The sequence below is a fragment of the Petaurus breviceps genome, unplaced genomic scaffold (genome assembly GCF_028583685.1).
Source record: "Petaurus breviceps papuanus isolate PSGF00001 unplaced genomic scaffold, PetGlider_PUasm1.0 37, whole genome shotgun sequence".
Taxonomy (NCBI): domain Eukaryota; kingdom Metazoa; phylum Chordata; class Mammalia; order Diprotodontia; family Petauridae; genus Petaurus; species Petaurus breviceps.
In genome coordinates, this window is record NW_027186296.1 from 70,405,019 (window position 1) to 70,426,644 (window position 21,626).

At 39.5% G+C, this 21,626-nt stretch overlaps 1 long non-coding RNA gene across 1 annotated transcript in view; it reads right to left on the reverse strand.

The window, feature by feature from the left end:
• LOC138168610 (uncharacterized) overlaps positions 1-19,190 on the reverse strand; it is a 38,734-nt gene extending 19,544 nt beyond the window's left edge. The window contains exons 1-2 of the long non-coding RNA XR_011170156.1: positions 19,042-19,190; positions 18,837-18,922 (exon numbers count right to left, since the gene is read on the reverse strand). This is a non-coding gene — a long non-coding RNA (uncharacterized lncRNA). The remainder of the gene's footprint in view (positions 1-18,836; positions 18,923-19,041) is intronic.
• Between the last annotated feature and the right edge of the window lie 2,436 nt (positions 19,191-21,626).

Below are 21,626 nucleotides of genomic sequence, written 5' to 3' on the forward strand. Positions count from 1 at the left end.
GAGAGAGAGAGAGAGAGAGAGAGAGAGAGAGAGAGTTGGCTTTAGAGTCAAGGATATTTGGGTTGAAGTCTTGTCTTAGATACACAGCCCATTGCTAATCTGCATCTGTGGAAGGAATTTGCATGCAAGGAGTTCTCTATACTGATGAAATCACGTCTAGACCCATAGCAATAAAAAACAAGCAACCAAATAAAAGATACAAAAACAAGTAAATAAGCAAATAAATAAAGTGATTGGTATGGCAATAAGAACCCTAACCTTTGAGTCTGAGGGCCTAGGTTTGTGTCTTAGCTCTGATACAATGTGTGACCTTGAGTAAGGAATTGAACCTGTTTAAACTTCAGTTTCCTCACTTTTAAATTGGAGGTAGCTGTTAGTTGTCCTGGGGCCATGGTGAAGAAAATGCACCACAAATTGCAAATTGCTGTATAACTATATATTTCTTATCATCCCAGTTTCTTTTAAAATATAGTTTTATGACTGGGAAAATTAGCATTGGAAAAGACTTTTGAGGTTACCCAATGTCCACCATAGAAGCAGACATTGATACCCTGAGAATTCAGATAATCCTAAAATATTAAGGCCTAAAGGAATCTCAGAGATCATCTTGGCTAACTCTCTCATTTTCAAGCAGGGAAACTGAGCGACAGAGACTTTAAATGGGGCAGCTATGTGGAACAGTGTATAGAGTGCTCACTCTGGAGACATGAGTTCAAATCTGATCTCAAGTGCTTATTAGCTGTATGACCCTGAGCAAATCACTTAACCTCAGCTTGCCTCACTTTCCTCATCTGTAAATGTTAATAATAACACCTTCCTACCAGGGTTGTTGTGGGGATCAAATGAGATAATAATTGTAAAATGCTTAGCACAGTGTCTGGAACCAGTGTATGTTATATGAATGTTAGTTTTTATTATTATTTAAAGGACTTGGCCAAAGTAAGACAGCAAATTTGTGGCAGACACAGTTCTAGAATTCAGGCCTCTTAATTCCCACTACAGCTCTCTTTCAATGACTCTTGCTGCTTTTCAATTAAAACTAAAGGCTGCTCTGCTACTGACCAGGGAATGACCTTGAGTGACCTTGAGCAAATTCTTTAATCCCTCTGGTATCTTTCCTCACTCATAAAACGGTGGGAGAGGCTGCTCCATTCCATGTCTTCAATTCACTGTTTCGCTCTTACACTCTTTTACCTTTACAGTGTTTCCCCCCATGTCTTAGAGGAGAACAGCTCATTTCTGCTTTTTGACTATTGGATATAGAGAATCCTAAGGGAGGTGCATCATGTAATTAGAGTGAAATCCCAAGAAATATTAAAATGTCATCTTTGCTCTTGCTCTCAGATGGGTGGAAAGTACAAGAGTAAGTTATTCTTTCATAAAGAATTTGAGCTTTGGGTCAGCTGGAGTCATCTTGTCAAAGAAATGAGTGTTTTTCATTATGGTTTTTCAGTTCCAAAGCAAATCCACAAGGTTGGGGCTCTTCTGGTGAAAAAGAATCACACTCTTGTACCACATATGGGGATGTTGTAATCCACCACCAGCCTTGACAGCAAGTTGCTGGAGAGAGTTCAGATGAGGACAAAGGGGCCAGGAGAGAAAATTTTCTTTTCAGGAAACCCAGAAGTGCTATCAGGACATTTGTGAGCCCAAGTTCAAGGATGCTAGTGGGTAGCTTGAGGAAGGCAGTAAAAGGAGAGTGAGGTAGAACTCCCATAGGTTTGAATATCAGTGTGTCCTATTGGATAGGATTTTGAAGTTATCTCATAAAAGTCAAAGAAAATATGAAGCTAATTCCATTAGAAATTATGTTTGGGAGACAGCATGGGTTAGTCACAGAATTTTGGAGTTGTAAAGGAGCTCAGAAGCCATTTAATCCAACCAATAACTGAGAAAGAATCCTCACTACATCATCCAGTGGTGTGCTGGTAAATGTCTAGTAAAATAGATCTCTGAAAAAAAATTCTATGCATAAAAATCGATCAATCATCATTTATTAAATGCCTACTATGTGCCAGGTACTATCCTATGGTCTGGGGATACAAAAAGGGGCAAAAGATAGTCCCTGTCCTTAAAGAGCCCACAATATAATGAAGGAGATGACATGCAAACAGGTATATACACTTCAAGCTATATACAGGATAAACAGGAAATAATTAAGGGAGGCAAGGTAATAGATCAAATGATGAACATTTAATTTTTTTTTTCTTTTTGGAGGGGAGAAGGCAGGACATTTGGGGTTAAGTGACTTGCCCAAGGTCACACGGCTAGTAAATGTTAAATGTCTGAGGCCAGATTTGAACTCGGGTCCTCCTGACTCCAGGGCCAGTGCTCTATTCACTGCACCACCCAGCAGCCCCCATGAACATTTATAAAGTGCCTACTATGTGCCATGTACTGGGCTTAACACCCAGGGATACAAACAGAGGAAAAAGGTAGTCCCTGCCGTCAAGGTGTTTACAATCTAATGGGGGAGACAACATGTAAACGATATAATAGGATAAACAGGAAATAAACAGAGAGAATCACTGGAGTTAAGATTAGTTAGGGGAGGCTTCCTGTAGATGGTGGGATTTTAGTTGGAACTTAAAAGTAGTCTGGTAGGTTAGTAGTCAGAACATAGGAGAGAGAGCATTCCAGGCAGGGGGGAGAGTCAGAAAAAAATGTCTGGAGCTGAGAGATAAGGGTGTCTTATTCCTAGAACTGTCTGGAGACCTCTATCACTGGATTAAAGTGTGCATGTTGGGAGGTAGGGTGTAAGAAGATTGGAAAGGTAGAAGGGGGCTAAACTATGAAGGGCTTTGAAGGCATTAGAATTAAGAGGAATTGGGAAAAGCTTCCTTCCTCCCATGAATTTGGGAATTTAGTTGGGACTTAAACGAAGCCATGCTTTTAAATTTAATCTACATTAATAATATTTTTTTTCCATCACTTAAGTCTAGAAAAAAAAATAAACCATGCTTTGATTTGTATTGCTTGCTAATTTCTGAGGTAGGAGCTGGTTCTAGTACAACCCTGATCATACTAAAAAGGTAGACACTGAGACTTCCTTTGAAGAACTTAAAATATTAATAAGAGGTAGTGTTCATATAGCTCTTTTATGCCTGCAAAGTGCTTTACAAATATTACCTCATTTTATCCTCATGACAACCCTGGGTTATAAGTACTATTTTTATTGCCATCTTACAAATGAGGAAACTGAAGTATGTGAAGTTAAGTGACTTGTCCAGGGTTACACAGCTAGTAAGTATCTGAAGTTGGATTTGAACTCAGGTCTTCCTGACTCCAGGTCCAATGCTCTATCTACCATGCCACCTAGCTGTCTCATGTTACCCTATGAGACAGTCTGTTCCTTTTTTGGATAGCTCTAATAATTAGTAAGTTTTTCTTGATATCAAGTCTAAATTTATCTCTTTGGAATTTTTACCTGCTGCTTCTAGTTTTGCCCTTAGGGCCCATGGAGAACAAGTTTATCTCTTTTTGATGTCTTGTTATTATTCAGTCCTTTCAGACTCTGTGACCCCATTTGGTGTTTTCTTGGAAAAGATAATGAAATGGTTTGTCATTTGCTCCAGTTCATTTTACAGATGAGGAAACTGAGGCAAATTGGGTTAAGGGATTTGCATAGGGTGACACAGTAAGTGCCTACGATTGGATTGATTTGAATCCAAATTTTCCTGACTCTAGGCTTTTGCTACTATCCACCCAGCCACCTAGCTGCCCCTCTTTTTCATGTAGTTGAGAACAACTCTCAGGTCCCTATGGGTGTTCTGTTTTTCCATGCTAATGCCCCCCCCCCCATTTTCTTCAGCCAGGTCTCAAGTGGCATGAACTTAGGACCTTTGTCATCCTGGCTACTCTCCTCTGGTCCTTCTCCAATTTATTGGTAATCTTAATAGAATGGAAAAAAAAATTTCAGGTGTGATCTGGCTATCCTCTCTTTAATAAGACTATTCTCTTTTTATTTCCAGAAGCTATGACTCTCTTAAGGCAGCCCTAAAATCATATTAAATTTCTGGTCTTCCATTTCTCACCATTGACTCATGCTGAATTTGCAGTTCCATAAAACCATTAGATATTTCATTTTTCAGATCACTTGCTCTCTAGCAATACTTCCTTCATCTTGTACTCCTGTAGCTGATTGTTTGAATACCTGGGTAAGACTTTGCATTCATCCCATTAAATTTCATCTCATTTGATCTGGCCCAATGCCAAGATCTCTTGAATCCTGGCTATTGTCCATTGCACTGGCTATGCCCCTTACTTTTGCGATACCTGAAAACTGGATAGTGTTGACACTTGTACCTTTATCCAAATCATTGCTAAAAATGTTACACATCACCAGGTTAAGGACAGATCCCTGAGATACTCCACTGGAGACCTCTATTCATATCGGCATTGAACCATTAAGACTTATTTTTGGGGATAGTCATTCAACTAGTTCTAAATCCACTTAATATCTCTTCATCTTTTACTCAAGAATAACACAAGGTTTTATAAGACCTTTTGGTAAAATATAGGTAAAATATATCCATTGTATTTTCTTATCCTCCCAGTTTAGTGATTCTGCAAAAAAGGAACTAAGTCTTAATCTGTTCTGAATGATGCCACGTTCATTCTCTGTGATTACTCTTTCCCTTTCTAACCATTGCTTTTTTCCTTTCCTTTCCTTTTTTTTTGGAAGGGGGAAGGCAAGGCAATTGGGGTTAAGTGACTTGCCCAAGGTCACACATTTAGTAAGTGTGTCAAATGTCTGAGGCCAGATTTGAACTCAGGTATTCCTGACTCCAAGGCTGTTGCTCTATTCACTGCACCACTTAGCTTCGCCTCTAAACATCTCTTTCATAATATGTCCTAGAATTTTGCTAGAAATTGAAATCTAGATGATTGGACTATAGTTTATAGAATATATTTTCTCCTTTTTGAGGGTGAACGCAGGACATTTATGCTCCTCTAATCCTATGGTATTTCTTCCATCTTTATGAACTTTCAGAGATTATAGATAAGTGACACTAACCAAATCTGTCAGTTCTTTCAGTGTCTGAGGATTTAATTAATCTTGTTCTAGCGGCTTGAACTTAAAGACATTAAGGTACTCTCTGTTTCTCTTTTTTGGTCTGTATCTGTAATTTCATTAGTGCAGAGAACTTCCAGTGTGGGAACTTCCTCCACCAATGTAGATGATCAACTTTTCTGCAGCGTAGTGTTTAAGAGCTTCCTGAGACCCTGGGAGTTTAATTGACTTTCTCACAGTCACATAGCTAGTAAATGTCAGAGACAAGACCTGAATGCATCTCTTCCTGAGTCCACAGGCCAGACTACTGTCCACTACATAACTGTCTCTCCCTTGTTCCCTTACCATATCCTTATTTATCTTAGATATTTGCCCTCTTTGTTCTATATGTTCATGTCCAAATGTCATTTTTCTTGTCAGAGAAAACAGAAACAAAATGAAAATTGAGCAACTTTGCCTTCTTTCTGTATCCTGGAAAGTCTTCTGGTTTTAAAGTAAAAGGGATTGAATACAGACTTGGCTATTTACTACCCATGTGAGCTTGGATCAATAATTTTGCCTACCTGGCATCATTTCTTCATCTGTAAAACCAGAAGTCAAGGTCCCTTCCAGCATTAAATTCTCTGATTTTATGATAAAAAATGCTATTTTATATATACTAGCTCTGAATTAAGTTGATTAATCGGGAGAAAATACATTTGTCTCATGTAGGCCTAGTTGAACCTTTGCCTGAGATAACCAAAGGTAAAAAAATAATTAATTCTATATATTCCCTTTTTTTTAATTTTTGCTTTTTGGAGGGGGGAAGGTAGGGAAATTGGAGTTAAGTGACTTGCCCAAGGTCACACGGCTAGTTTTTGTGTTAAGTGTCTGAGGTCACATTTGAACTCAGGTCTTCCTGACTCCAGGGCCGGCGCCTCCCTAGCCTCCCCCGGGGAATTAATTTTTTGACCATAGTGATTCTTAAATACACTGAGTCACAAAGTGTAACAACTTATATTGTTGGAATGAAGGAATAATCTTATTTTGATTTGACAGATCTGTGATCTTCTTAATATGAGATTCCCCCAAGGAAAGAGACAGCAACCTATCCAAGCCTACCATCCTACATGATGCTTGCCCCATGTCTCTCTGTCACAAGAGGTCACAATACAATTTGCTGGTGTAAGGGTCTTCTAAATTATTTCATGGTGTATGAATATGTAATACACTACCTCTCTCTTGTGTGGATGACTATTTGTTGAAAGAAAGATAAAAAGGACACCCATTTGAACAGCATGAGACAGTCTGGAGGACCTGAGAGAAATACAGCCCCTCAGATAAAGTTCCCTCAGGGGAATTGTTTGAAAGCTGTTCAGAGGCAAGGCTACTTACTCATGGAAAGATGACTTCAGTGCAATGTTTCCCAGAAATTTGAATATGACTGCTTTCAGGACTTTGGAATTTATTGCTATGACACTCTTCATCAAAGAAATATTTTGGGACTATGGGACTATTGTGTAACAGCTATGTGCATTCTATCTGATACAAATGTGGGTTTGGGGTTTCTTATTATGAGGTAGAGGTGAATGACTTCACAGCAGGAGGCATGACCTTGGAGACAGGGCTGTGGAGAACAGAAGTGGAGAAGGGACACTGGAAGAGAAGTTGACTGAGGACTCTGATCATGCATAGTCCCCATGCTGAGTTGGAGGGAGGGGGAGAAGACAGGTTTTGCTGCTAAGAGCTGATAAGATTAAGCAGGAAGCATGCTGGGGATTAATTGAAGGAAAGGAGAACCCTTTTCTGTGTGAGTAAAGCAGATTGGGCTTCTCTGTCTCACTAGTAGTAATATCTATTATTTCAAATACCATTTGAAAGAGAGGAAAATAGTGGGGAAACTGAGGAACTGAATTGTATTTATCTTGAGATTCTCATTATAAAGAAATTAGAAGGCAAAAGGACGTTGAAGCTGAATGGAAGTATAGCTCATAGGTTTACCCATCCATGAGCCTAAGTATGTCATCCTGACCTTGTACCTTCAAGGTTGCAGTGACTGATAGGAGGGAGAACCCCCTACATTACATAGTTTGTCCACTGCTAGGAGAGAAGTCACTGGAAGAGATCAGTTGTAATCGCTTGTTTGGATAATACCAGTGCAAGAGGTAAAATATAAAGTGTTTAATTAACAGAATTGCAAATTGTGTTATGCCTTGATAAAGTTTAACTAAGGCTCCCAGCAGATGACAATAGTAGATATTAGTAAGCTGCTAAACTCTGTTCTAATCATTCTATAGTACATGCTGTAATTCTTTTATTTTTAGCAGACCCTTTTCTGTGTTGGAATAAATGGCCTCTTCTATTCCTGATTCATGTGTGGGGTACCTTTGTGCACTTTCTCTCTTTCTGACAAAGCTCTTAGATTTTGATCCCTAACCATTACTATAATTGGGAATTTTACCTAGTGGGGTTCCTGAGCCCATAAATATAAGAATTAGGAGCTCACTTCCCCTATAGAGAAGATAGGATTCTCCAGAGCTCGATTGAGGCAAATTTCAATGTTTACAATTCAGGGACTGGTATAGATCACTAGTCCTGGTGTAGATCACCAGCACTGAGGCCTCAGTCAAGCAGTTGCCTATAAACTACTCCTTTATTTCTTTATTCTCGGCAACAACTGTTAGTGTATAAGCTGCATTTATTTTCATGACATTTTTTCAAATGCCTGTCATAAGCACTACACCATGAGATGACCAAATGCTTATGAAATGAGGTTTTTTTTTTTGTTCTCTTTGAATGCATAATGAAATCAATGCCTCCAACCCCTTTATTTGTCTCTTCAAAGAGAACCTGGGAACTATTTTTTCCATTTAGTTGCAAATTCACTTTGCCTTCTGGTTTTATTTATAATGAGAATGTCAAGATCACCGATTTTCATTTCTCCAGTAGAATGTCTGCTTGTTGGTCACTGGATAAGGATCTCCTAGACAGAACACTTAGAGTTAAGTCACTGCTTACAAAAATGGTGTGATTCTTAGGATCCTCTGCCCAATTTCTTTTCTGCCACCACTACCACCACCACAGAAGCAATGGGATGCCACACAGGAAGGAAGATCCTCTTCTATTTTTCCTTGTTTCATTGGTTGCCTTAAAGAGGCACATCCACACAACGAAATCACAGATTCTTAATTTATTGAAGTAAACAACATTTAGTTGTTCAGAGTGCTGGTGATTAATTAGTGGTTAATTCTGCTTAGTCACTTAAAAATAAATTGCTACTTTTTTAAAGCAAGCATGGTTAAAAGTATTATTGAGAATATCTCTGAGTTTCCATTATATTCAATTCAACTCAACAAAAATTTGCTGCATCCCTAATATTTGCAAGCTTCCATTTGTCTGGTTGGACTTGGCTACTAAATCTTTGCTTCCAATATCAGACATTCACACTCTCTGTGGGGCAGAGACCTGAGTTAATGCAAAAAGGATGAACTTCATTGGGCCTCTTTAAAAATAGTTCACAACATCACAAATGAAAGGCAAGAAGACAAGAATGGGAAACTATACATGTGCTGGTGTTCAAACAAGGTCTTGGGATGTGGTATGTAGCTGATCCTCATTGCAGTGAGACTGCTGAAGCCAGCTCAAAAAGCTCACTAAAGTGTAGAATTACTGTTGATTTCAAGTGGCCAAACACTGCAATTATCTTCTTGGGAAGGTGACAGAATATGAGAATATTGAAACTACAGGCACCTAAATTTAGATGGTCTAGTAGAGAGAGAAATGGACAGAATAGAAAACCTGGATCCTACTCTTTTTGTCTCTTGGTCTCAGTTTTCCCATCCTTAAGATACAAGGGGAGGGGCAGCTAGGTGGCAAAGTGCACGGGCCCTGGAGTCAGGAGGACCTGAGTTCAAATCCAGCCTCAGACACTTGACATACTTACTAGCCTCGTGACTTTGGGCAAGTCACTTAACCCCAACTGCCCTCCAAAAAGCCAAAAAAAAAAGGGGGAAACAACTGGAAGAGATGATGTCTGAGATTCATGTCCAATTCTACCATTCTCTTAGCACTTTCTCGTCTACTAAGCTATGCTTAGTATTACATCAGAGAGATATTTGGAAGATTTGTCAATATTTTAAAATATTTAACTATATTTGTATTTATTTTATAGTATATATTTATTCTATTTCTATTTAATTATATAATAATATTTAATTAATTATAATTCTTTGAAATGAGTTTTCTGGAATTACTGAAGTTAAGTGACTTACCCAGGGTCACATAGCTTGTGTATGCACACGTGTATGCACATATGTATACACACAGTACATTTACATATATGTGTGTCTATATGCAGACACATATATGTAACGCATATATATTTGCATTTGTGTATATACCTATATATATTTGAAACACTTTGATCTACTCAGAAATAGACTATAAAATAACCGCAACAATAATTGACCAATCAGTATTATTGCTATTTCTCAGATAAGTAATAAGCTGTGGAGTTAGATGCTGTCCCTGCCCAGTGAGGTTACAAAATGAAATATGTCAGTTGCTTTGGCAATCACAACGCCCCTTATAAGTTGTTTTCTGCTTTCATTGTAAGCCATCATGTCATAGGGGATAGAGAGTTAGATTTGGAAAGGGGAAGACCTTAGTTCATAATCCTGCCTCAGACATTTACAAGCTGTGTGATCCTGGGCAAATAAATTAATTTCTTAGATTCCAAATTCCTCATCTGGCTCAAATGGGAATAATAACACCGATCTCATAGGGTTTTTGTAAGCATCAAATGAAACAATATCTCTAAGTAGCCAAATAAATGTAAGCTCTTATTGAAGAGATGCTCAAGAGGAAATGGAAATAAATTCCAACAAAAGACTCCCTTTATATGTGGGAAGGTATTCCCCAGTCATAATGCTTAAGCTACCTACTCAAGTTCCTTTGCATAGCTAAGAACAGAATAAACAATTGTTTCTCTTGAATGATAATTCAGTTTCATAGGAGCATAAGTTTTGAAAAGGACCTCAGAGGTAATATAGTCCTACCCTCTATCTATCTTTGTTTTTTTTTGCCTTTTGGAGGGCAGTTGGGGTTAAGTAACTTGCCCAAGGTTATATGGCTAGTTTTTTTCTGTGGGTGTTAAGTGTCTGAGGCCTGAACCAAACTCGGGTACTACTGACTCCAGGGCCGAGGATTTATTCACTGGGCCACCTACATGCCCATACCCTTTCATTTTACAGATGAGAAAATTAAGGCCCTAACCTGCTCAAAGTCATACAGAGAGCAATTTAATTTAAGTGTGTGTGTGTGTGTGTGTGTGTGTGTGTGTGATGAGGAAAGGCCTCCCGTAGAAGGTGGGGCTTGACCTGAGCCTTGAAGGGATTTAGGGATTCCATGTTATGGAACTGAGTAACATGTCCATTTAAGGCTTGAGGAGTAGCTTGTGCAAAGTGCTTGCCCAGGGTGACCTGGCTAGGAAGAATCTGAGGTCCAGTAAATAAGTAGGTCCTGACTCTAGCAAGTACTTAAGTCATAGCTGTGTGACCTTGGCTGAATTATCCTCCCTCCCTGAGCCTGAGTTTGCTCTTCTGTAGAACAGGGGAAATCATTCTTGCCCTCTCTCCCTCACAGTGAAGAAAGCTTTGCAAACTCAAAGAAAGCGGTGACATCCTCCTCTAGAGGAAACAGCAGACGTTAGGGAGTAACTCAAATGTAGGGCTCAAGGTTGACATCATTTTAGGAAGTTGAGACACAGTTATCCTTTAGTTTCCAGGTTTGAAAGCATATGACTGCAAATAGCTGTGAGAGCCAGTCATCTCTTCTCTGTCAGGATGGGTGTTGTTAGAGGGTATTATTGTATCAAAATAAAAATAGTTTCTAAACAAAACAGAGGGAGGAGGAGGAGGAGGAGGATTTGGTTTCAGTTTTGGGGCCTGGCCAGCCAACATTGCACAGAGTAGCAGCTAATTGTGAAAAGCTCTGCCCACCAGCCTGTTTACCAAGGGTGTTTGGCCCGTGTTAGCAGAGGTGGGGCTCACTTCCTTAACAGACACTGAACTGAGCCGCAGTCAGCCCCAGTATCCTGCTTCCACCGAGCATGCTCCCATCCTAAGGAATTACAAACAGATAGAGTAACACTCTGGCTGCTTTGCATCCTCCTGAGATTTGGGATGGAGCTGACTTTGAGGAATGACTTGCTCTTAGAGATGTGCTTACTTGAAAGGATCACAGATTCAGAGCTGAAAGGGTCCTCACAGATCATCTAGGCCAGTGGTTCTTTTTTTTTTTAAGTTAATTAATTTATTTTTAGTTTTCAACATTTCCTTTCATAAGTTTTAAATTTTTTCCCCTCTCTTCTTTCCCCCCTCCCCAAAATGGCATGCAATCTGATATAGGCTCTACAAATACATTCCTATTAAAAATATTTTCACATTAGTCATGTTGTATAGAAGAATCAGGAGGAATGGGAGGAACCATGAGAAAGAAAAAAGCAAAACAAAACATAACAAAAAAAGAAAATAGTCTGCTTTGCTCTGCATTCAGACTCCATAGTTCTTTCTCTGGATATTGATGGTATTTTCCATCATGAGTTTTTTGGAATTGTTTTAAGTCCTTGCATTGCTGAGAAGGGCTAAGTCTATCAAAGTCAGTCAGTGCACACTGTGGCTGTTACTGTGTATAATGTTTTCCTGGTTCTGCTCACTTCAATCATCAGTTCATGTAAATCTTTCCAGGATTTTCTGAAGTCCGCCTGTTCATCATTTCTTCGAGCACAATAGTATTCCATTACTTTCATATACCACAACTTGTTCAGCCATTCCCCTCAATTTCCAGTTCTTGGCCACCACAAAAAGAGCTGCTATAAATATTTTTGTACATGTGGTTCCTTTTCCCATTTTTATGATCTCTTTAGGATACAGCCCTAAAGTGGTATTGCTGGGTGCCAGTGGTTCTTAATCCAGAGTCTGTGAACCTGTTTTTTCCTCTCAATGTTTTGATAAATGTATTTTAATATAGTTGGTATCCTTTATAATGCTATATATTTTATTTAATGCATTAAAAAAACATTCATAGGCTTCACTAGACTGGCAAAGGCATTCATAGCACAAAAAAGATTAAGAATCCCTGAGCTTAGACGACCATTCTAATATTATATGAAGGAAACACATCTAGAGACATAAAGTGTCTTGTCCAAGATGACACAAATAATAAGTAACTAGGATTTGAGTTCAGGATTTCAGATTCCAAAACTGACACTTTTTGCAATTCTCTTGTAACATGCTTACTGTCTATGAGCCTGAACTTGAGCTGGGTTCCACGTGAGATGATGGTCAATGTAAAAAAGTCAAGTTGCAACAAAACAGAGAGCCCTGGAGTAGGAGTTAGCAGACTGAAGGTCTTGTCCTAGCTCAGTCATTAACCAGCATCCCTTCTCTGGATCTCAGTTTCCTTAGCTGTAAAATGTGAGAGCTGAATTAAAAGCCTATTTTAGGGGTTATTTTGAGGTTGGTCGCAAACTTTCAGTCTGTTGGAGTAAATTCTAAACCTAATTTATAAATAATGGAAGAATATGGATTGAATATGCAAGTAATATAACGGTTCTTTAAAGAAGTATGCTCTCTCTTGGTGACCTCATCAGCTCATATGGGTTTAATTATTTTTCTATGCTAATGACTCCCAGTTCTATAACTCCACTCCTAGTCTCTTTTCTGAACTTCACTCCTGCATCATGAACTTTATATTGAACATTTTGAGCTCAATGTCCCATAAGTGCTTCAAACTCAAAATTTCCCCCCAAAGTCACCTCTCTTTTGAACTTCCCTATTTCTGTCAAGGCTACCACCATCTTTCTGGTCTTTAAGATTTGCAATGTTGGTGTCATACTCAATTTGTTGCTCTCATTTGGTCCTCATGTTCAATAAATTGCCATAATTTACCATTTCTAGTTCCACAGGCTCTCTTGGACACACTCTTCTCTCCATTCACATAGCTACCACCCTGGCACAGGCCTGCATCCCCTTTTGCCTGAACTATTTCAATAGCCTTCTATTCAGTCTTCCTGCCTTTTTCTTTCCTGATTCCAAACCATCCTCCACACAGCTGTCATCGTGATTTTCCTAAAATACATGCCTGACTATGCCACTACTTAATAAGTTCCAGTGCCTTCTCAATACTTCTAAGATCAACTCTGCGTTTTTGGCACACTGCAGTCCAGTCCAGTGCTCTTCTTACTTGTTCCTCATTTACAGCACTTCACCTCCTCTCTTGGTGCCTATATGTACTATCCTCCAGTCCTAGAATGCACTCTCTCCCTTAATTTCTGCCCCTATGCCCCAGTGCTCTACACTTTCCCAGTTATCTTGCATCAATTTTCTTTTTGCTTTTTTGGAGGGTAATTGGGATTAAGTGACTTGTTCAAGGTCACATGGCTAGTATTTGTGTTAAGTGTCTGAGGCTGGATTTGAACTCAGGTCCTCCTGACTCCTGGGCCGGTGCTCTATTCACTTCGCCACTTAGCCATCCCCATGCATCTATTTTGTGTTTGACACACACACACACACACACATATATATATATATATATATATACACACACACACACATATGTGTGTACATATCTCCATTGACTGGACTGTAGGATATTCAAAGGGACTCTTTTCATTTTTTCTTTGTTTTATCAGGATCTGGCATATTGTAGGTACTTAATGACTATTGATTGATTGATAATCTCAGCATCAGGAAATCTTGATCCTTGGTCATCAGGTGGCTAATTATTATTTCATCGATAATGGGCAACAGAGAGTCTTTCATCCCCATCATGGTCTTCAAAACCTCTTCACCTGGTGTTTTCTAATTTGGTTTTGATTAATCCTGAGCTTGCAGTTCTGGATGGGATAACCCCATCAAGGACCCATAACCTGGGAGAACTGATTGCTATAGGAAACAAGTTGCTGGAACTTGGAGTCCAGGAGTACCCTGGGGGTACTCAAAAGTCAAAAAGAGATGAGGCTAGTCTATTATCATGAAGGCAAAAATGTGGGGGTCATTTCTTCCCCACCTTCTCACCTCCTGTGACTTGGAGAATGTGATTCTGAAAAGGGGACCATATCCTTCATCAGTCTAACAAAGGGGTCCTTGGAACAAAAAAGGTTAAGAATCCCTGACTTAAGGGGTTTTTAATGCCTCCATTTTACAGAGGAGAAAACTGAGGTCCATCCTCTTACAGATGACCCTTACTCCCATCCTAGCAGTTAATATGGGTCAAAAACAACTGGATTGGGAATGGGAGTCCTGAATCTTGCTTAGCTGTATAACTTCTTTGGTGAATTATTTTTCTCCATGCCTTAGTTCATGATGCCACCTTACATACCCAAACTGCCCTGAAGAAAAACTGCAAAACATATAGAATATGAAGTGTTCCAAAGAAATGTGAGTAGTATTCACACAATGTCATATATAATTAAAAAAATTAAACAACCCTGGAATTCAGGTTTGTTGTCTTTTGTCATCCAGCTGTTTTAGTCATGTTAAACTCTTCAAGACCCCATTTAGGGTTTTCTTGTCAAAGATACTAGTGTTATTTGTCATTTCCTGCTCTAGCTCATTCTGTAACTAAGATAAATAGAGGGAAATAGGGTAAAGTGACTTATCCAGGGTCACACAGCTAGTAAATGTTTGAGGCCAGATTTGAACTCAGGGAGATGAGTCTTCCTGACTATAGGCCCAGCATTCTGTCTGTGGTACTATCTAGCTGCTCCCCCATCCCTCCATATTTTATAGACTTGGCTATTTCTTTGGACTTTTGTGAGATTTTGGCCAACTTACTTTACCTCTATGGGCCTCAGTTTCCTCATCTGCAAAATGAAGGGGTTGTGTTAGCTAATGTTGTAATTCCTTTCTAGCGGAAATGTTCTACAAATAATTAGTAATGTGGTCAAGAATACAAATAAAAAAGCAAAAATTTGAATTCTATTGGGGGGGGAAACATATAGGGGAGTGGTAGCCAGGGAAGGGAGTTTTTTTTATTTTTTTTTAAAGCAATTGGGGTTAAGTAACTTGCTCAAAGTTACACGGCCAGTTATTTCTGGGTGTGGTGCTAAGTATCTGAGTCCGGATTCAATCCCCAGGTCATCCCGACACTGGGGCCGGTGCTCTTACTCTCTGAGCCACCTGGCCACCCTGGGAGTTTTTTTTTCTAGGGGTCACAGGGATGGTGAACTAATCCAGTTAGTCAGTATGTTCTTTCCATAACCAATGATGCTATTAATTTTTATTACTGGAGTCAGAGCAAAGGGTTGCTGGTTCTGGGAGTTATAAACATGTAGCTGGGCAGATTAAATATGGCTAGCTGGAAGTGAAACATGGTCTGCTCTGAGGACAGTTTGATATAGAAGGCTAGGTAAGTTAGCCCTCACTCAGTCACCAATCAGTAGTAGATAGATGGGATAGTGGATAAAATGCTTTATTTGTAGTGAGGAAGATTTTACCCCAAAAGCTGCTTCTGACACTCACCAGCTGTGGGACACTGGTCAAACTGCTTTACCTCTCTCAATCTCAAGTTTCCTCATCTGAAAAATCAGTATAATAGCACCTTCCTCACTGGCTGTTAGGAGGATCAGGTGATATAATAGCCAATCACAAAACCTATGTAAATGTTTGTTATTTTTCTGGCGATGTAGCGGGGAGGGTTCTGGAAGCCCAGCGGTGATAAGTCTTGCTTATATATCATCTCTAGATTGAATTTTGGTCATCTCTTGAGTTCTTCAGGTCCAAATATGGTCCAGGTACTTCTTCAGCAAAGTTGAGTATAGAGAGGATGTGACTGTATGGGTCCCCAGGATAAGGCAGAAACATTTTTTTTTCTTGGTATACTCAGAATAGCGCTTAGCTTTACTGCCTTCTTGTGCCTATGTATTAAATGCAAGCTTGTGGTATATGTAGCCTGTCCATATGGAGAACACTGAGCAGATGTGGAGATGTCTGTGAATTAACTTCACAAGGAAATTCCTCCCTTTAATCTGAGCATGTCAGCCTTGAAAAGATGGGCACATGTCTTTTCCCTGTCCCTTTAAAAGCCAGGCAGGACCACTATCCACTGAGCCACTTATATCTGGTCTCATTCCATATTTAAACAAAGCTTTCTTCCCCCCCCCCACTTTCATTAAAGCAAATGCAAAGAAGTTACTGGAAGGAAGGACTTCATGATTGAACTAATAAAGCAACAAACAATAAGACAAATTGTAAGCTCCTTATGTCTCTCTCTTTCTGTTAAAAACCAAAATATAATCAGGAAGAGCTAAATATAAAAGGAAAGACTATACATATAGGATTTCAGCCTAAAAATTAAATGCAGGAATGCCATTATTTATTCAGCCTGTTATTTATTTATTTTACAGCTTTGGCTTAATTATTCATGGTGGCATGGAAAGAACTCAGGGCTGAGATATAAGAATTCTGTGTTTGAATTCAGAATTTTCCATTCATTAGTTGTGTGAGCTTGACCTTGGGTCAAATCATGTCCCATCTTTTGGCTTCTGAGGGCCTGGACTAATTAATCTCCACGGTCATTTCCAGATCCAATAATCTATGCTTGTAGATATATCTCATTCTTTTTTAACCATGCAGCTAAGAAGCTGCCAGAATGAGTACCATTAGAAAGATAGGATCATTTGATTTTAGAACCAGAAGAGACTTTAAAGGTCTTTGAACCCAGTTCTTTCTAAACCAAAAAATATTGCAGACTGGTAAGATATTTAAATTTTTCATAAAGAAGACTACTTTGCCTTTTGAAGCCTTCACATGATAGCTGAGAGCAGGACTGAGAAAGGGAAAGGAGAAAGCCAAGGGTAGGAGGAACAAGATGGAGGAAGAAGGAAGAGGGAAAAGAAGGAGTCAGATGTTAAAGTTTACAGCCCTTGAAGACTAAGGACTTTTGGTAGTAAAAAATATTGCTTACCAGCAAAATCTTGCAGAAGCCCTGATTTCATCCTGTCAGAGGATGAGCTGAAAGGCAGTTTAGAGCTCTTCTAATCTAATTCCCTCTTTTACAGCTTTAGAAACTGAGACCCTGAGAAGTGAAATCTAAATGAATAAGTCACTTTTAAGCACTTGATCCTTTCAACAATTGAGCAAATCTTTTTAAATGCTTTACTTAAGTGCAGTGAGATGAAAAGCTGCCCAGAGATGAAAAATGACATAGTCCCTGCCTTCAAGGAGGTTACAGTCTATGAGGAGAAGATGGAATATGTATATAGGTAAGTATAATACAAGATAGGGGACAATAATGGGAAAAGAGAACTTCAGGAGGGACCACTTTTAGCCGGAGGCTCAAGCATGGCTTCATGAATAATGACACATAAAAGGAATTTTTAAGGAAGAGAAGGTTTGTATCTGGTAGGGGTGGGAAGAGAGGGCTTTGTCAGGCTGGAGAAAGGTTTACAGGAATGAACTGAGGACAGTAAGTACTGCGGAGAGTGCAGTACAGTTGAATTGCTGCCTTATAGAATGCATGAATGAATGTAATATGAAATGTCTAGAAAGATAGGTTGAAGTCAAATTTTGAAGGACCCTTAATGACAGTTTAAGGAAATCACTGATGGTTTTTGAGCAAGAAGGTGACATGGTCAGAACTGTACAAGATTATTTTGGTAAATATGTGAACCTTGGGTCAAATTTACAGTTAACCACTAGCCAAGGTGTATGAGTGATTTATTCCCAATTTATCCATTAAAAGGAGCTAATAGGAATACATAGGAGTAACTATTAGACCTTTACTTGGATTTTTAGGAATGCTTCTAACAAATTATCCAATAATTATTGAGTGCCTGCTGTGTGTGACTCACAATACAAAAATTAACCAGTAAACAAACAGACTTTAGGATCAAATACAAAATCTTCTGTTTGGCATTCAAAGCCCTTCATAATCTACCTATCTCCCAATTTTCCAGTTTTTTTACACCGTACTCCTCACCAAGTAGTTTTTAATCTCTCACCTCTGGGCATTTTCTCTGGCTGTCCCACATGTTGTTGTTCAGTCATACCTGACTCTTTGTGATACCATTTGGGATTTTCTTGGGAAAGAGCCCAGAATGATTTGCCATTTCCTTTTCTTGACTAATTTTACAGATGAGGAAACTGAGGCAAACAGGGTTAAGTGACTTGCCCAGGGTCACACAGCTAATATCTGAAGCCAGATTTGATGACCCCTCCCCCCAATGCTCTCCCTCCTCATTTCCACTTGATAGTTTCCTTTAATTCCCAACTAAAATCCTGTTTTCTATAGGAAGCCTTTCCTAACTCCTCTTAACTGTAGTGTTTTCCTTCTCTTATTTATTTCCTATTTATTTTGAATATATATCTTGTTTGTACATATTTATTTGCTTATTGTCTCCCTTATTAGTGCAGGAGTTCTTTGAGGGTTCTATCTTTCACCTCTTTTTGTATCACTTGCAATTAGTATAGTGCTTGGAACATAATAGACATTTAATAAATGTTTATTGACTGACTGGCATACGTGGAAAGTAGGAGAATCAGGGTTCAAATCCACTGACTTCTATGCTACTTCTCTTCCCACATTTCACCGTAGCTGCTTTAATGAATCTCAGAATCCAAAGATTAGACAAGTTCCATATTTGGAATAGTAGTGTCCAATCACAGCTGTGTAGTGCTAGAAATTAATCACTTTCTCCCTTTCCCTGCTGATCTACTGGGATGTTACAGAGCAGTCCCATCTCAATGGGCATCAGGAAGAAGAAACAAGATCTTTCAATTTCCCAACAACCTATAGGGGAGTTTGAAATTCTTACTCTAGTGGAATGGGGGCTTTTGCTCACCTCATAATCCTACTCAGACCTTACCACAAACAAGATTTCTCTCTTGAGTTCCCCAATGAGCTGAAAATCATGAGAGTTTCTATTGCCTAAAAAGGTGACACAGGACAGAAATATAAATAGATTTATTAAAGATTTAGAAAAAAAAATCCATGAATGATAGACCCTTAATAAGGGAAAGTACACATATTTGGGGCACATTTCTAACCTTTTGAGATTGACATCATGGAGACCAGCGATGATTTCTCTTGCTGCCACTGTCAGAGATAGAATCCTGGGCTAGATAGACCATGGGTGTGACTCAGTTTTGCAATTCTTGTGCCTTTAATTTTTCCCACATGTGTGATATCAGCCCAGTGTAACAAGCAGGAGAGCACCAGCAATCGGATACCTCCAGGAAGTGAAATGCTCTGTTGGTGCTAAAATTAGAACCAGGCTGCAGCCGTACATCAGGGACATTCCTTTCCCAGCCCCCAAATGCTCTTAACTCTACAGCCACCCTGGGACAATGCAAATGTGAGTGTTGGCAAGAGGTTTGGTTATAGTATCTGTCACAGGAGTGCCAAATGACCCTGACATTCTGAGAAATAAAACAGAAATGTAACTAATATTTCAGTCTGAGACCAAAGCTTTAAAATCATGAAAAAAGAAGTTAAAAAAAAAGAAAGGAAAAAAGTTCAAGACAAAGAAACTAGCAGATAAGTAATATTCTGTGCATTTTGTGTTTCCAAAGAACTTTGCACAGATTATCTTTTTTGATGACTGTGAGCTAAGGTAGTGAGCATTATCATTCCCATTTTACAGAAGAAAAAACTGAGGGCCAGAGAGCTAAAGGAGCATAGTTAGCAAGTGTTCGATTATATAGTTGGAAAGCAGTGGCCTTCTCACATTTTCCATTCCACCACTAATTTTCCCCTCTAGAGGAGGAATGCCTAAGCTGGAGTTCGACCCCCTGCTTCTGGACAGAATAGAACTTAACCTATCCCCCAGAAATATCTTTGTACCCCCTCTAAGATGTCAGGAAAATGAGACCCCACAGCTCCCCTAGGTAAAGTGGTTCAGTGTCCCACAAGTACATATGCCATTCCCGATCCTCACAGACTAGTTAAAAATACTTGCAGAGAGATTTTCCGTTGCAGATAAAAACTATTCTTTAGTCTTAGTAGATCACATGCCACCCATAGTCCTCACTTATTTGGCTGTTTGGTGGTGAGATTTAAAGGTCATGATTTTTTTCCCCTTTCCCTGATTTCTCAATATTCTGCTGCTGAAGTCAGAACTGAAGATGTGCCTGGTTTATATCTTTGCTTCCTGTTTGGAGGTAGTGAAAACCCAAATTGTAACATGACAATGTTTTCACCACTCTGCATTTTAATTTTCATGGGGGCGGGGGAAGGGAAGATCTTTTTGAGAAGAACACTTTCAGCAGCACCATCCCAGGGACTTCCAGCAGGGTCTGGTGCTCATTAGGCGGCAGTCAATCGCTGAGATGCCAGCTGTCTTCTAACAGGCCTGCTCAGCAGTGAGTTCTTTGATCTTACCACATTGAGATCCGTGCAACAAAGGTCAAAACCCATGTTCTGTCAAGGGAGCAGATGCATTGAAAAGGCAGCAAAAATGCCGATTGGGGGGTGAGGGGCACTGAAAATGAAATAACGCAATCTACATGGACAAATAAATACCGAATTTCCGCTTTGCTTTTTCTCCTGCGAGGTATCAGCCTTCCTTGTTCCTTTTCAGCACACTGTAGGTGACCTTTCATTCCCTCACAACAAAGCCAGATGAGGACAATGGGCAGAATTGTTCCATGCTGACCTTATATCTTGTGTTTCACCTGAAGTGACCAAGGGACCAGTATTTCTGATTTCTGAGTCCCTGTGAAGTTATGGGCCGGAACCTTAGGGACCTTCTATTTCACAGTCCTTTGTTTGACAAGAGAAATAAACCAAGTGAGGACCAAAGAGGTCATCCTGGATTAGAATCAAAGTTTTCAGAGTCCTATGACTTTTTTCACCACACCATGATGGTGTGTGTGTTTGTGTGTGTGTGTGTGTGTGTGTGTGTGTGTGTGTGATAGAGACACAGAGACAGAAAGAGACAGTGAGACACAGACAAAGAGACAGATAGATGCAGAGAGAGACTGACAGAAAACATTTATTAGCACTTATTTATGTATCAGGCAGTATACCAAACTCTGTGAAAACAAATACAATTAAGCAAGGCAATCCCTATTCTTAAGGAGTTTGCATTTGAATAGAGGAAAGCCATCACACAAAGAGCAGAGGGGGAAGTATATATACCAGAAAGGTGATTGTCCAGGAAGTAGAAGAAAAGTCTGGAGAGTCCAAAAAGAAGCATGGCTGGGGCTCCTTCTGAAACAATGGTCAGTGCAGACAGTCAGGAGGAGAACTAGGACCCAGTTGATTCCCTATCCTAACTCTGAAGAGGCTTTGTAGGGAAAACCAGGCCAGTTTGACTTCTAGCAACATTTGTTTGGGAGCAAAAGGCTGTAAATTGCTTGAGAAAGGGCTGTTCTGCAGTGTTGATGCTGATGTTGATGTTGAACAGGGTGGGTGTGTGAGCCCCTGAGGAATGAGTAAATTTTTAAACAGAGAAGGTGAATTGGAGAGAACTCTCTCTGAACCAAGGATCAAATTTAAAAATTACAGAAAGATATCTTAGAAGCTGACCCTTCTTGGGTCAGTATTACTCATTGGCTGCAAATGATGTCCTGGACACTAGGTTCTTTCCTTTCCTTTCCTTCCCTTTCCCCTTTCCCCTTTCCCCTTTTCC